The following is a 12,956-nucleotide window of genomic DNA, read 5'->3' as shown; positions in this document are numbered from 1 at the left end:
CCTGCAGGGGTTTCTGGACACAATTAATGGTGGCATACACTGCTTTGTACGCCTTGCGCCGTTTTGGGGAAATGGAAAACCAGTTGTAGGTTTCCCTGATTAAGTACTCAACACTCCTAGGGATGGTTTCTTTGGATGCTGCACAGACCGCCAATTGTAAAGAATGGCACACATCACGGATGAGTACCAAATTGGGCAATGCACATTCTACCTTTAAAATCATGTGCACCCCGTTGTGTACCCCAGTCGTCACAGACGCATTATTAGTGCCAATACTGTGAAGATTCTCTTTTTTAAGGTTGCACTTCTCAAGAAACTCAACTACCGCCTTTGCTATTGATCTGGCATCGCCACCCTCCCAGACAACTAGCCTGAGAAATGTGGACACAACGGTTCTTTTTTAGCACTGAAATACCGAATCACCACACCCAGGTATTTCGAGACACTGACATCAGTGGACTCATCCAAAAGGAGACTGAACTTCTCATCCCCCACATCTGATGTTACCCTTTTGAGAAAATAAGGAGCCAGTATTCCCCTAATCATTTCTGTGCACTTGGTGCGGTGCATTTGGAAGTTTGTTGCTGCCACAGAATCTGAAAAGGCAACTTTGCAAGCCATACCTAAATGGTCGCATGCTAGCAGCGAACAATGCTCTGCAGTGGTCATTGCCATAGTAGCTTTTGCAGTTATCCACTTTTTTAACCAACTGTGGTAATGTAGACTGCGTTGTGGGGTTGTACGGTTTTGATTTATTTATATGTTTTGCTGTAGCACAATGTTTTTTGATGTCATACATTTTTGCAAGCATATCTGATTTGCAGTACGCACAGTATGCCCAACAATCATCCCCAATTACTGGCTTCAGCCACCCTTTAAATTCAGGTACTCCCACTCTTTTCTGTACTTCTGGCTGTACAATTTTGATTGAGACATGTTGATTGATGTTGTAAGTTCTGTTCAAGATCTCGTCGAACACGTACTACTGCTGCTGCAGTCAGCCAACAATGATTTGCAATTTGCTGAAATTGCTGCTGGCCTGCTGCTGACGTCACTCACAATGCACTTTTGCAGCCAGGCACGTGTGTTGTGACAGAGAAAATAGTTTTTGTGTCATTTAGAGGGAAAATATGTGCGTTTTAGCGTTTGAGTCATTTTTCAAAAGTTGCCACAAGTTCCAAATACATTTTTAAAATTAGCTACATTTGTTTTTAGGTGCTGTTTGAAAAAAAAGTTGCTAAATATAGCAACAAAATTGCTAAATTGGCATCACTGCCTGAGGGTGTCTAGACCGCAGTCTGTCTGTATGTCTGTCTGTCTGTCTCTCTTCTTCTATGGTATAATGGCGTTCGCAACAATTAAATGTGCATTCCGCCACCTACTGTGTGGGTGGATAATAAGGATCCCCAAAAATAACATATGGTTAAAAATAAATAAAATATCACACAAACTACCAAAAAAGAAATGAACTAAACAAAATCAACCTGCTTTTCTGTAAAAACCTCATTCTAATCAGGTCCAACACAGCCTCAGAATCCTCCTGTGAGGGCAGGACATTTCCTGGTGACAAAAGTCTTGTAGTACTTCTGCTGTGAAGTCTTGGAGCCCCCAAAACCTCTCGGCTGCAGCAGATATTGGTACAAAGGTTGTGAAGTATGTGTAGTTAATCAATATCAAAGGTGGTAGCTCCGCTCACCGGTGAAGTGGAGCAGAGCATGCTGGGCAATCTCCAGCTCAGATAAGATCAGCTGGAAGAACACACCACCATGGTTAGTGTTGGTGTGTAACTGTTAAATTGAGTAATCCCACCATGGTTAGTGTTGGTGTGTAACTGTTAAATTCAGTAATCCCACCATGGTTAGTGTTGGTGTGTAACTGTTAAATTCAGTCACCCCACCATGGTTAGTGTTGGTGTATAACTGTATATTAAATTCAGTCACCCCACCCTGGTTAGTGTTGGTGTATAACTGTATATTAAATTCAGTCACCCCACCATGGTTAGTGTTGGTGTGTAACGGTTTGACTTCATGTCTTGAAAAGGTTTTAATTTCATCACTACAGAATAATACCATAAAATACAGTTTTCCAGGGAGTTCTAGAAACCAGTTGAAGGAAAACTCCATCCAAAAACCATATTTTGGTATTTGTTTCATTAGTCCATTGTAACATAGTCCCAAAATGTTTTGCTTGTCAATAATCAAGTTCTCACGATATGTAACTTTCAAAATACAGAAATCCCCATATGATGCATTTTGCAAATACCAACAGACCGTTTTGGGTGGAATTTTCCTTTAATGAAAGCATGCATCAGTCAGGTGAAAGGTTATTTGGCATCATGTCCAATGTTAGACTAAAACCTTTATAATGCCACAGAAAATACCAACCATCTGAGTGATAAAAGGCATTTTATAACAATAATCTTATTTTTAATATACATTGTCCCTTACACTAATAGTCTTAATTCCTGATCAAATTTTGCCAAAACACTTAATGGCAAAGATTATAGGACAGTTGCATTCTGCTGCACTATCCCAGTTCACCACTAGAGACATACAGGTATTCTATCCAGTGGTGTTCTGCTGCACTATCCCAGTTCACCACTAGAGACATACAGGTATTCTATCCAGTGGTGTTCTGCTGCACTATCCCAGTTCACCACTAGAGTCATACAGGTATTCTATCCAGGCGTGTTCTGCTGCACTATCCCAGTTCACCAGTAGAGACATACAGGTATTCTATCCAGTGGTGTTCTGCTGCATTATCCCAGTTCACCACTAGAGACATACAGGTATTCTATCCAGTGGTGTTCTGCTGCACTATCCCAGTTCACCACTAGAAACATACAGGTATTGTATCCTACTAACTAGAAGAGGATAGATGTAGAAAAAGGGTGCGCTGACTTTTTTATTTAACCTTTAACTAGGCAAAAGAACAAATTCTTATTTACAATGATGGCTACCAAAAGGCGTCCTGCGGGGACGAAGCCTGGGATTCAAAATAAATACAGTACATAAAGAGAGACCTAAGAGAACATAGCAAGGCAGCAACACAACACATCATAGTAGCAACAATACATGGTAGCAGCACAAAACATGGTACAAACATTAGTGGCCACAGACGACAGTACAAAAGGCAAGAAGGTGGAGACAATACATCACACAAATGGCACAATGAGGTTTGAGACGGATGGGAAGCGGGACTATCATTCGCTGGAAAATGTGTTGCATACAATTAACTAGGTAGACCAGACCCAGCTGCTATAGAGAGCAGTTAGTAATGGCATCTTGTTGGGAACCAACTCCGTCACGATTCGTTGGACAAATCCTTTGGGAAAATGTTTTGACATCAACACTGAAAACAAGATCTGTGGTAAATTCAGGCGTAAACCTTTTTCTGATATTCGCTAACGGTCACACAATTGAAGCATTTGTACTGAAATGAAAAGCCCCTGCTATAATGGTCAAGTTAACGGATCTCAGAAAATGTAGAATCTCCTAAAAGCCAATTTATGCTCGACAGGAAAATGTGATCGGTGCCATATGACTGGTGTGACGCAGACCAGTACTAAACGGCACGCAATATGAGCTGTACAGGACGGCTTATTTCTCCTGTTATTCACCAAAATTCTAATATAAAGTCCCGGGTAAGGCTCAATCTGTGTCCGGGAAACTAGCCTCAAGCGCAAACGCTCTTACCTTGTAGTGAGCCCAAATTCTCTACCACTGTGCTTCACGGCCAACAGATGGGGTTAATGGCGCCACATGGTCAAAAAACGTAGGTTTTTTCAAGAAACCCGATTGATTCCACCGTAGGTATGGTTGAAAGAACCAGAGGTAACTCATTTGGGGGGTTTTCGGGACCACAAGCTGGCACATTAATGTCCATGATACCACCCGTTAAATATACCGGAATTTACTTTGAATTAACGCTTTATTTAGCCACCATCTTTAGCGGTTTTGAAATCACTGTAAACCAAGTCTGTTCCATATATTAGCTATAAAATTTCCCCACCGTATCGTTAAAGTACACTCCATGACAAAACATGCATCTCACAATAAATTCCTCCCAAAAACACAACGGCTTAAAATAATTCAGTCAACTTTCTATAGCCAGTGAACAATGTCAATCCCCGTTACATGTGCATGTTTAAAACCACCTAGAATAACTACATAATGATATGAAGGAAATGTCACATTGTTCAGTATTGATTTCAGACCACATGGTTCATTCAAAATGGCCAAATTCACCCAAGTCTGATTTACTACCACCAAGAACGAAAAATAGGACAAGCATTAATTTGTAGATTTATTTATACATCAAAACAGTCACTGGGTTGAATTGACTTGGCCTGGTTTTCCCCAGTTCCAACGAGACATCCCACTTCCTTGCTGACCAAACAGGAATGCAAGAGGGCTTGCCAGTGTAGGAGAACTAGAGGGAAAACAGTGAGAATTAAACCCTGGTGATACTGTAGGGACTAATACACAAGGTCTGAGATGACTTGATCAGAGAGTAACCAATCAGTCAGCATTACATCAGACTGGGGCGGTAATGATGACTCATCACGTCAGAGTATGTAGTTTATAACAAATTGCATGGGTCAGTGTGATGATCCAAGAGGAACATTCAACAGTACATTAACAACATCTTCCTAATATTGATCTGCCCCCCTTTTCCATTATAATACATAGTCTTGGCCAAAAGTTGAGAATGGCAATACAAAGGATTTTAATTCCTTTGGATGGGGTATGGTAGGTGCCAGGTGGACCGGTTTAGCTCAAATGAAACTGCTGGGTTTGTCAAGAGCAAGTTTCTTATGTGTATCAACACTGGTCCACCACCCAAAGGACATCCAGCTAACTTGACTCCAATGCCGACCCACAGTTGTGTCACGGGCCAACATCCCTGTGGAACGCTTTCAGACACCTTGTAGACAACTGAGGCTGTTCTGAGGGCAAACTCAATATTAGGAAGGTTTAATGTCCTCTATACTCAGTGTATTATAATACTGGAACCGTAAGTCATTCCCACTACACACCTTCCCGCTCCACCAGCACAGCAACACTTCAGCAGCCAACGAGCTCTAAAAAGACAGAACAGTTTTAAAACCAAATAATCCCAATCTTATTTTACTAGACTACATTCAGAGCATTCTGAAACCAGATCAGGAGTGTCTAGTTCAGTCATTGCAGCCATCCAGCCAGCGGTCCAGGGTCTGGGATCAAGCCCCCACCCAGACACCCTCCCTCCAGGCAGGCAGCCCACCTTACCCCTGTACCGAGAGCAGGCTTGTCAGTGTCTGCCCAACCCACAGGAGGGCCGATGGGCAGCCAGACCTTTATCCAGCCCAGAGCACAGGACAGGATTGCCACCTGACTGGTGTGTTGCGTAGTATGTTCATCATTTACAACATTCCAGAATGCTTAATGTGGAGCATTACAATGCTGTCAAAAGTCACACACCTTTACGAACACGGCAGACACTAGGACCTCAACCAGGGGGGCAGAAACCTAGAGGGAGAAAGTAGAAAAGCATGAAGTGACATTGTAAGACCTTGTAGTCAGACATGAGATCAGTCTATAGCAGGGTATTCTAATCCTGGGGACCCAAAACTGTCAACAAGTGTTTCCCCCCCCAGAACTAGGCTTGGGTGGTCTACCAGGGCATTTGGAAAACAGGGTTTCACCAATAACATTTACATTATTTCTATGAAGTTTATATTGATAGCTACTTATGTATTTTACAGTAGGTCCAGTCACATGGTGTTTGTTTACAAGAATGAGACCAGAGCATTGTGAGTCCCTCACTGTTGACCAGGTGATCTAATTACAGGACAGAATTCACAACTCAACGTGTTAAGTGTTAATATGCTGGGACAGCACTGCCAGTGAAAACCTGAATACCACCTGTCAGGAATTTTGTTAATAAATAGTTAACAAATTCTAGCTTTAGATAAAACTATAACTAATTGAACTCTGCATGCCTGGTGAAAAGAGATGTGTGTTGTGGGTCATAAAATAAGTAGAAAAGGTCGTTAAACTATGGTTGAACTGACCCAACTTAGCCCTGAGGTGTTTAGATAAACTTTTTAGGTCTGCCATTATCTTGAGTTGTCTGCTAAAGTGGTAATCAATTATAGTGAGCCTTCAGGATAAATGATTATATGGTGTTTCATGTGAGTGCCCTGTGAAGTTGGAATGAACTTTTGAACCTGTTTTCTATTTGTGAGACTTAATTCTGTAACCTATGACGTCATATCTTGTATATAAACCTGTGTTTATGATTAAATGGCAGCTTGCTCCGAGAATAAACCCAATTATCTAATTTAAATAAGACTATCCTGTCTATTTTATGTTAATAATTATCTTACAAATTCTTATAAATAGACAGATTGAATTTAATTAATGAGTAGATTAGAGGAATTATTTAATTCCACTAACACACCCTACACCTGATTACACTCAAACCCTTGATTGAATTTGGTGAATAATGCTGCGTTTACACAGGCAGACCAATTCAGATTTCCACTAATTGGTGTTTAACAATCACACCAGATCTTTACTGATTTGATTACTCAAGACTAATTAGTGAAAGATCAGAATTGAGCTGTGTCTAAACGAAGCCTTACATCTAGGTCCCCAGAACCAGGATTGTGAAACACTGCTCTAGAGTATAGATCAGTTCAGTAACCAATCAGTCAGCTTAACATCAGACTGGGGCGGTAACAGGAAATCATCACTTCTACATTATAAAGGACAGAAATTAATGGCAACTGATCAAAGTTGATCCTACACACCTTGAGGTAGTGCAGCAACAGTTCTCCAGTGGCCAGGCTGGAACAGTTAGGACCTGGAAGGAACAGATACCAAATTAAACATTATGCAGAAGTACATTAGGTACTGCAGACTATATGCAGAGCATTCTGAGACGAGATCAGACCAAGGGGGTTCAGTCATTGTAGCCATCCAGCCAGTAGTCCAAGGTCTGGCTACAAGCTCCCCACCCAGACACCCTCCCTCCAGGCAGGCAGCCCACCTTACCCCTGCCCCCGCACTGAGAGCAGGCTTGTCAGTGTCTGCCCAACCCACAGGAGGACCGATGGGAAACCTGCGTTGATGCCAGCCACAGAGCACCGGACAGAAGCCAACCAACTGGGGATGTCATTTCATCACATACATCCAGAATGTTCCATGTGGTGGGTGTGAGCTGTAGTTAAACGTTCATGGGAATAGTAGTTCCCTCAGTGATGTTAATGAGTAGGTAGAAGGTAGGTGGAGTTGGTACCAAGTGCAAGAGGTGAAAGGTCAGTGAGTGAAGAGGCTGTAAAAACACAATCATACACACCTTCCTGAAGACTGCAGACCCACAAGGACATCAACTGGGGGAGGAGAGTTGAGGGATAACTAAGTGGTATTGTAAAAACTAGTGGTCAAACATTAGATCAGTCTACAGCACAGCATTATCTAATCCTGGGGACCCACCACTCCTCTGGGTCCTCAGGACCAGACCTCACTGCTATAGTATAGATCAGTTCAGTAACCAATCAGTCAGCTTAACATCAGACTGGGGCGGTAACAGGAAATCATCACTTCTACATTATAAAGGACAGAAGTAAAGTCGATCATACACACCTTGTGGTAGTTCAGTAACAGGCATCTTCTAGTGACCAGTCTGGTACCACCATCAGGACCATCAGGACCTGAAGGAGAAGAATCCAAATAAACATGCTGAACAGCACTACATTAAAGACTGCTTTATTGTCTGATAGATCAGAGGGGTAACCAATCAGCTGGGGAGGTAACACGACTATCTAAAAGACAACTGATCCTAGACCAGCACTACCACCCTGAGAGACTATGGGAAAGTGCAGACAAGGGCCCTGTACTACATCAGGACACTAGTTATTTGGAAGTCAGTATTCTAACTTATATCCTGCTTAAACTGTATTGATGGTACTGCATGAAAAAATAAATTGACTACACCCTGAGTGGCCCATCCACCCCAGTCACTTGTGCTGCTACTAGCATTTCATGAATGATTCTGCATCTACTTCTTGATATTAAATCTAATGGCAGCCATCTTGGATCGACAATGCAAAGCCAAAAGCTATTGTGTGTGGGTCTCTGGTCCCATCAGACAGTTGGTAACCCCAACCAGCTGTCCCCTTGTTGCCCTGGCAACGCCAGTGGGTCCACCTTTGCAGGTTCTGTCGTCAACGCAGGGCGTAAGACACGTGCGGGTGTCATCACTAGGAGCCAGAGTCACCACGACTACCAAACATACACCGTTCACTCTGTTTGCAGTCAGTTAATACTAGACTGGTTGTAGCTTGTGGCTAAAGCAGAGGCTCTGTTTAAGATACAAGGACTAGATTCATTACCGAACGTACTCATTAACCAAAACTCACCAGTCTAGTTGGCATCACGGCTCCTTGTTCAGCCACAAACAGAAGAACCTACAAAGACATATGCTTCAGGTTAAAGTCTGGGTGGGCAACAGATACCAGGCAGGCACATGGAGGGGGTTAGACATTACATATGTAGCCTTTATGACAGGTTACGTAGCCCTCTGCTGAAGTCAGCTATTCCTTTTCTCAACAGGAGTTCAGACGAACGAGATTCCAAAGAGAATATTCATCATGTTCAGCAGAAGGACGGGATCCCTCAAACATGTTGCGTTCAGCTAAACTGTACAAGTAAAAGTTGGCAACACTGTGTAGATATCTATACAATAAACTTAATGAATGTTTTAACTACCACTTCCAGGACAAGACACTGGTGTTAAAATATACATTTAGACTGGATGGATCCTTACCTGCATAGCTAGAGCAGCCCAGAACAGCCATCTTGTTTCAGGACAGTCAACTGTAAGACAAAATGGAGGACGTGAAACTAGGCTGCAACAAGACAGTCAAGCGAGGGTTCTTTACTCTGCAGGGTGTCAGGTCATTTATCATCAACAGGAAGTCAGACAAACGAGATTCCAAAAGGTTTATCATGTGGTTGCAGAGAACGATTGTTATTCTGGGAAAGACCTCCCTTTCTAGTGCACTACTTCTGACTAGGGCCCTTAAAGCTCTGGTCAAAAGTAGTGTACTATAGAGGGCGCCATTTGGGACAGTACCAGAACCACAACCTACCAGTATGTTGGAGTCCACGCTGCAATTCCACTGACCACAGCACTCAAACCCTGAAGAATGAAAGGTAAACATTTTATTAGTGTGATGATTGAAGAATCGATGACTGATGCATTATATACAGTCACTCAGTAGTTCATGTCGTTTCACATCGGTTCAAAGTGAGCTAAGTTCATCATCATTGGGACTGTAGCACGTCCCGGTAGCCATCTTGTACAGTTGGCCGGCCAAAAGGGGACCATGCCTGCATCCAAAAAGTCACACCCTATTTCCTTTATAGTGCATGGGTCCTGGTCTACGGTCGTGCACTATAAAGGGAAGTGGGGTACTAGTGTCTTAACATTTCACTAACCTGGATTTTCACAAAGCGCATCAGTCTCGTGGTCTGGAATCAGGTATTCTATAGAAGGAATCACAAAATAAATGTTAGTTTTTGCCTGGCTTCTATGAGAAGATAGAAAGTTCTTAAATAGAGCCCATCAGAACAAACAGTAGCTTCACAAAATAATCAGACATATGCTTGTCAATGGATCATCATATAAAGCCCGGAGGTAGTGACCATATAAAAATGGTGCCATTAGAACTGTCCTGAACACCAGTGAATAAAATCAAATGGAACTCACCAGTACACATTCCTATTCCAGAATGGAACTCCAAGTGGAGAATCTGTTCAGATGCCTTGAAGTCAGGAAGTCGTGTCACAAGTAATGCAGACCTGAGCAAAGAATACATCCATGTTAGTGACTTACTAGTCTGTATATTACTACAAGAGGCTTTGGAACACAGGACAAGGAGGCCATCAGATCAAAGTTAGCATCACCAAAAATCAGATATATGCTTGTCATTGAGGATCATCATTTACAGCCAGTCACGTGTGAGTCAGTTACCACCTGAAAGTCCACCCCAAAGTGCATTTCCCTATTTAGTTGAAAATCCATGACAGTTTTCCAGGTGCACACAAAGATACTTATGGATTTAGGGCACAGGACCCTTTATCTGCTTCCCCAGCCAGATAAAGTCATGGATACATATGTTATGTCAGAGTCAAACTGAAGTAAATTAAATGTAGTTTAGCAAGCTAATGCTAGCATAATGACTGGAAGTCTGCAGGTATGTTCTAGCATGCCAGCTGATAACCATATTCTTAATAGCTGCGCTAATGCTAGTTAATATTCACTTACAAATCTACCTTTACACTGAAATTGTATCCATATATTTGGGAATTAGATAAAGGGCCCTGGCGAATCTCTTAAAGGCGAAGGGCTGACAAGCTGAACACATCTAATGATCCTGGTGGTAAGTCAATGCACTCACGTGTCAGTCTTCTGGACTTCCCTGGCATCTGTCCTGCATTTCTGTTGATCAGGGGGAAGATAGGGAGGTCCCTTCATGAACAGGCAACACGCAGGCATATAGAACCCAACATTGATATCGTCGCTAATGGAAACGTATTTCCAATACAGTGAACTACTTCTGACCAGATCAACGTTATTCGTAGTACACTATTGAGAATAGGGTGTCATTAGCGCAGCAACGACAGTCGAGTCAGGGGCCAACTGCTACTCAGAATCTGGTAAAGAAGTTTCTTCTTCAAAGACTGATTCGGTAAGAGAGAGTTCATTTTATCATCACCGTAGCAGAGACCTAACGTTGGGTTTATAACGACTGATGGTCCGGTCACACCTAAATGGCAAGCTAGCATACTAGCTAACATGGCACGTGGTTAGCTAGTTGCTAAGTAAAACCACAACGTAAGCAGGCATTTAAGTAATATGTTGCTTACCAGAGCAGCACATTCGAGTCGTCGGCATCTTGAAAGGAGAAAATAATATAAAGTCAACACTAATTGTAGTTACAACCCCAGTAGCTAGCCAACCATTAAATAACGTAGGTTCTCATGTGACCTAGCTAGATGCGGACACGATGCGAACGCAGCATTTCGAAACACGTTTTTTATTTTTTATTCTAATACATTTGCAAGTCTCTCATCAGAAATACTAAAGTACAATCAGGTATTCAGAACAGGTCTGTGTAAATTCTCATCATCGAAAGACGTTGCAATGCTAACAGCCAGATATCGGCCTGAACATGAAATAAACAAATCAGAACAAAACATGTTTGATACTAGAAGTCCATAATTTGTCTAGGGTAAATTCTAAAGATCAGTGGAGGAGTTGAAACAAAAGGATGGCTTTAGATTGAATGCTAAGTTACCGGTAGGTGCTTTCGCCGCATTCCGCTCAGTGTTGCCAACTAATCTCCAGAGGAAGTTGATTTGTTGCTAATAGACGTTGTGATGTCATTGCGTGATGCCGTCAATACATAATAACGTAAAACTGCGTAACGTAATTACGTAGACTCTAATTGAACACTTATTCTGTCATTGTTATATAGTGAAGTGTTCTGGACTGATGTAAAACTATATCTTGTCCTCATTTTGCATACAACCATTGAAATCTAAGTTTGACATATTATTTTTCTACACTGATTCCACAATTGAATGTGAATATGTCATAAATCTCTTTATTTTATTTGGAACATTTTTCATACACAAATCAAAATGTATGAAGAAAATGGCCCTTTTCTTAATTTTTTTATCTGATTTGGAAAACTATTTAGAGTCTTTGAAACGTATACAAAACAAAATGTCAATTTTTTTTATTCGCTTATATGCCTGTATTTGAATTGATATAATGTGGATGAGTTTTATTTTATTTTTTATTTTTTTATCATTTCTTTGTGGAATCCCTCTGGCTGTTATGTTTATGTTTTGCATGTTACTGTTAATAAAAATAAAAAAAGTGAAAAAATATATATAAATATCACATGAAAAAAATAACATATAAAAATAATCTCGGCGAAAAATATGATTTGACATTTGTTAGTTTAGATTTGTTTGTTTATTATCATATACTTTTATTTGTAAAAGTAATATAAACACAACACATTTTATATTATCACATTTTTATTTTTAAACACAACACATTGAATTATTGAACGATTACACATTATTGAACAATGACATTTTATTTATAACTAGTAAACCTACACATTCTGAACAATCATAGTTTTAAGCAGTGTATTGGTAGTTAGTTAACATGCTACCTAACTGATCAACAATTATAGGTACAGGCAAATAACAAGGTATATATGCTATCTTATTGAATAAGCAACTTAACTCAAATAATGATGTATGTGCTAGGCATCTCTCTCCAGCTCTCCCCAGGTTGTTGTGCTGCTTGGCTGGCTAGCTAGCTGCTCGATGGTTTCCTTCAGATATTGCCACTGTTTTCGCACCCACTGCAGTACACACTGCCACCATCAGCTGTGTGTCTCCGCCAGTTCCAGAAAGCCCACTCCTTGCATACGTACTGTAAATATGATGGATCATAGATTGGCAAGGAAATCCTCTTCACTGTCCAAATGCATTGTCACGGAGCTGGAACCAGCAGTAGAGGATGGAGTGGCCTTAAAGCTGTATGCTGCTGTGGTGCCAAACTGCTGCAGAACTTCACTTGGTAGTTTATGCTGGTAACAGGTTTCACCAGCCAGCTTCAGTCCATACCGCACCAGGAGTATGGAGTTGAGAGTGTGCAGTGACATTCTATTTCTTAACTTTGACTTGACCACACTCATTTGGCTGAACAGCCGTTCAACCTCCGCATTTGAGTGTAGCAAGGAGAGGGCAGCGAGTGCAGCTTTGCACAGTTCTTCAAATGGATTTGACCCGGAAGAGTCCGTGTAGTTATTGACTTCACTCCAAAACTCGACTGTATTTTCAGTTGAGTCCCACCTAAACAGATGGATGTTTCTCCATTGG

At 41.4% G+C, this 12,956-nt stretch overlaps 1 protein-coding gene, 5 non-coding genes and 1 pseudogene across 14 annotated transcripts in view; all 7 read right to left on the bottom strand.

Moving 5' to 3' along the window:
• The window catches only part of LOC120036514 (piggyBac transposable element-derived protein 4-like), a 140,825-nt gene that overhangs the window by 51,684 nt on the left and 76,185 nt on the right, over positions 1 to 12,956 (bottom strand). The window contains exons 1-14 of one of the 9 annotated variants that reach the window (XR_005474518.1): positions 11,351 to 11,755; positions 10,920 to 10,947; positions 10,451 to 10,491; positions 9,760 to 9,851; positions 9,489 to 9,536; positions 9,140 to 9,189; positions 8,815 to 8,864; positions 8,408 to 8,455; positions 7,632 to 7,699; positions 7,345 to 7,378; positions 6,797 to 6,849; positions 5,463 to 5,510; positions 5,039 to 5,083; positions 4,293 to 4,431 (exon numbers count right to left, since the gene is read on the bottom strand). The exons of 2 other annotated variants lie outside the window; for them this stretch is intronic. The gene's annotated coding sequence lies outside the window, so the exon portion shown is untranslated. 6 more of the 9 variants (XR_005474521.1, XR_005474516.1, XR_005474522.1 and 3 more) reach the window with 6 other exon arrangements.
• On the bottom strand, positions 4,500 to 4,573 carry LOC120036584 (annotated as a pseudogene).
• Positions 6,677 to 6,746, bottom strand: LOC120036572. The gene has a single exon (XR_005474575.1). It is a non-coding gene; the product is annotated as a small nucleolar RNA SNORD31 (small nucleolar RNA).
• LOC120036571 lies at positions 7,527 to 7,596 on the bottom strand. The gene has a single exon (XR_005474574.1). It is a non-coding gene; the product is annotated as a small nucleolar RNA SNORD31 (small nucleolar RNA).
• On the bottom strand, positions 8,128 to 8,254 carry LOC120036540. Its single transcript, XR_005474544.1, has one exon. It is a non-coding gene; the product is annotated as a small nucleolar RNA SNORD22 (small nucleolar RNA).
• Positions 8,573 to 8,644, bottom strand: LOC120036558. The gene has a single exon (XR_005474562.1). It is a non-coding gene; the product is annotated as a small nucleolar RNA SNORD30 (small nucleolar RNA).
• Positions 9,260 to 9,323, bottom strand: LOC120036536. The gene has a single exon (XR_005474540.1). It is a non-coding gene; the product is annotated as a small nucleolar RNA SNORD29 (small nucleolar RNA).

Source organism: Salvelinus namaycush, unplaced genomic scaffold (genome assembly GCF_016432855.1).
Source record: "Salvelinus namaycush isolate Seneca unplaced genomic scaffold, SaNama_1.0 Scaffold138, whole genome shotgun sequence".
Classification (NCBI taxonomy): Eukaryota; Metazoa; Chordata; class Actinopteri; order Salmoniformes; family Salmonidae; genus Salvelinus; species Salvelinus namaycush.
The sequence above is the reverse complement of the archived record's forward strand: the minus strand, read 5'-3'. Positions and strand labels throughout refer to the sequence as shown.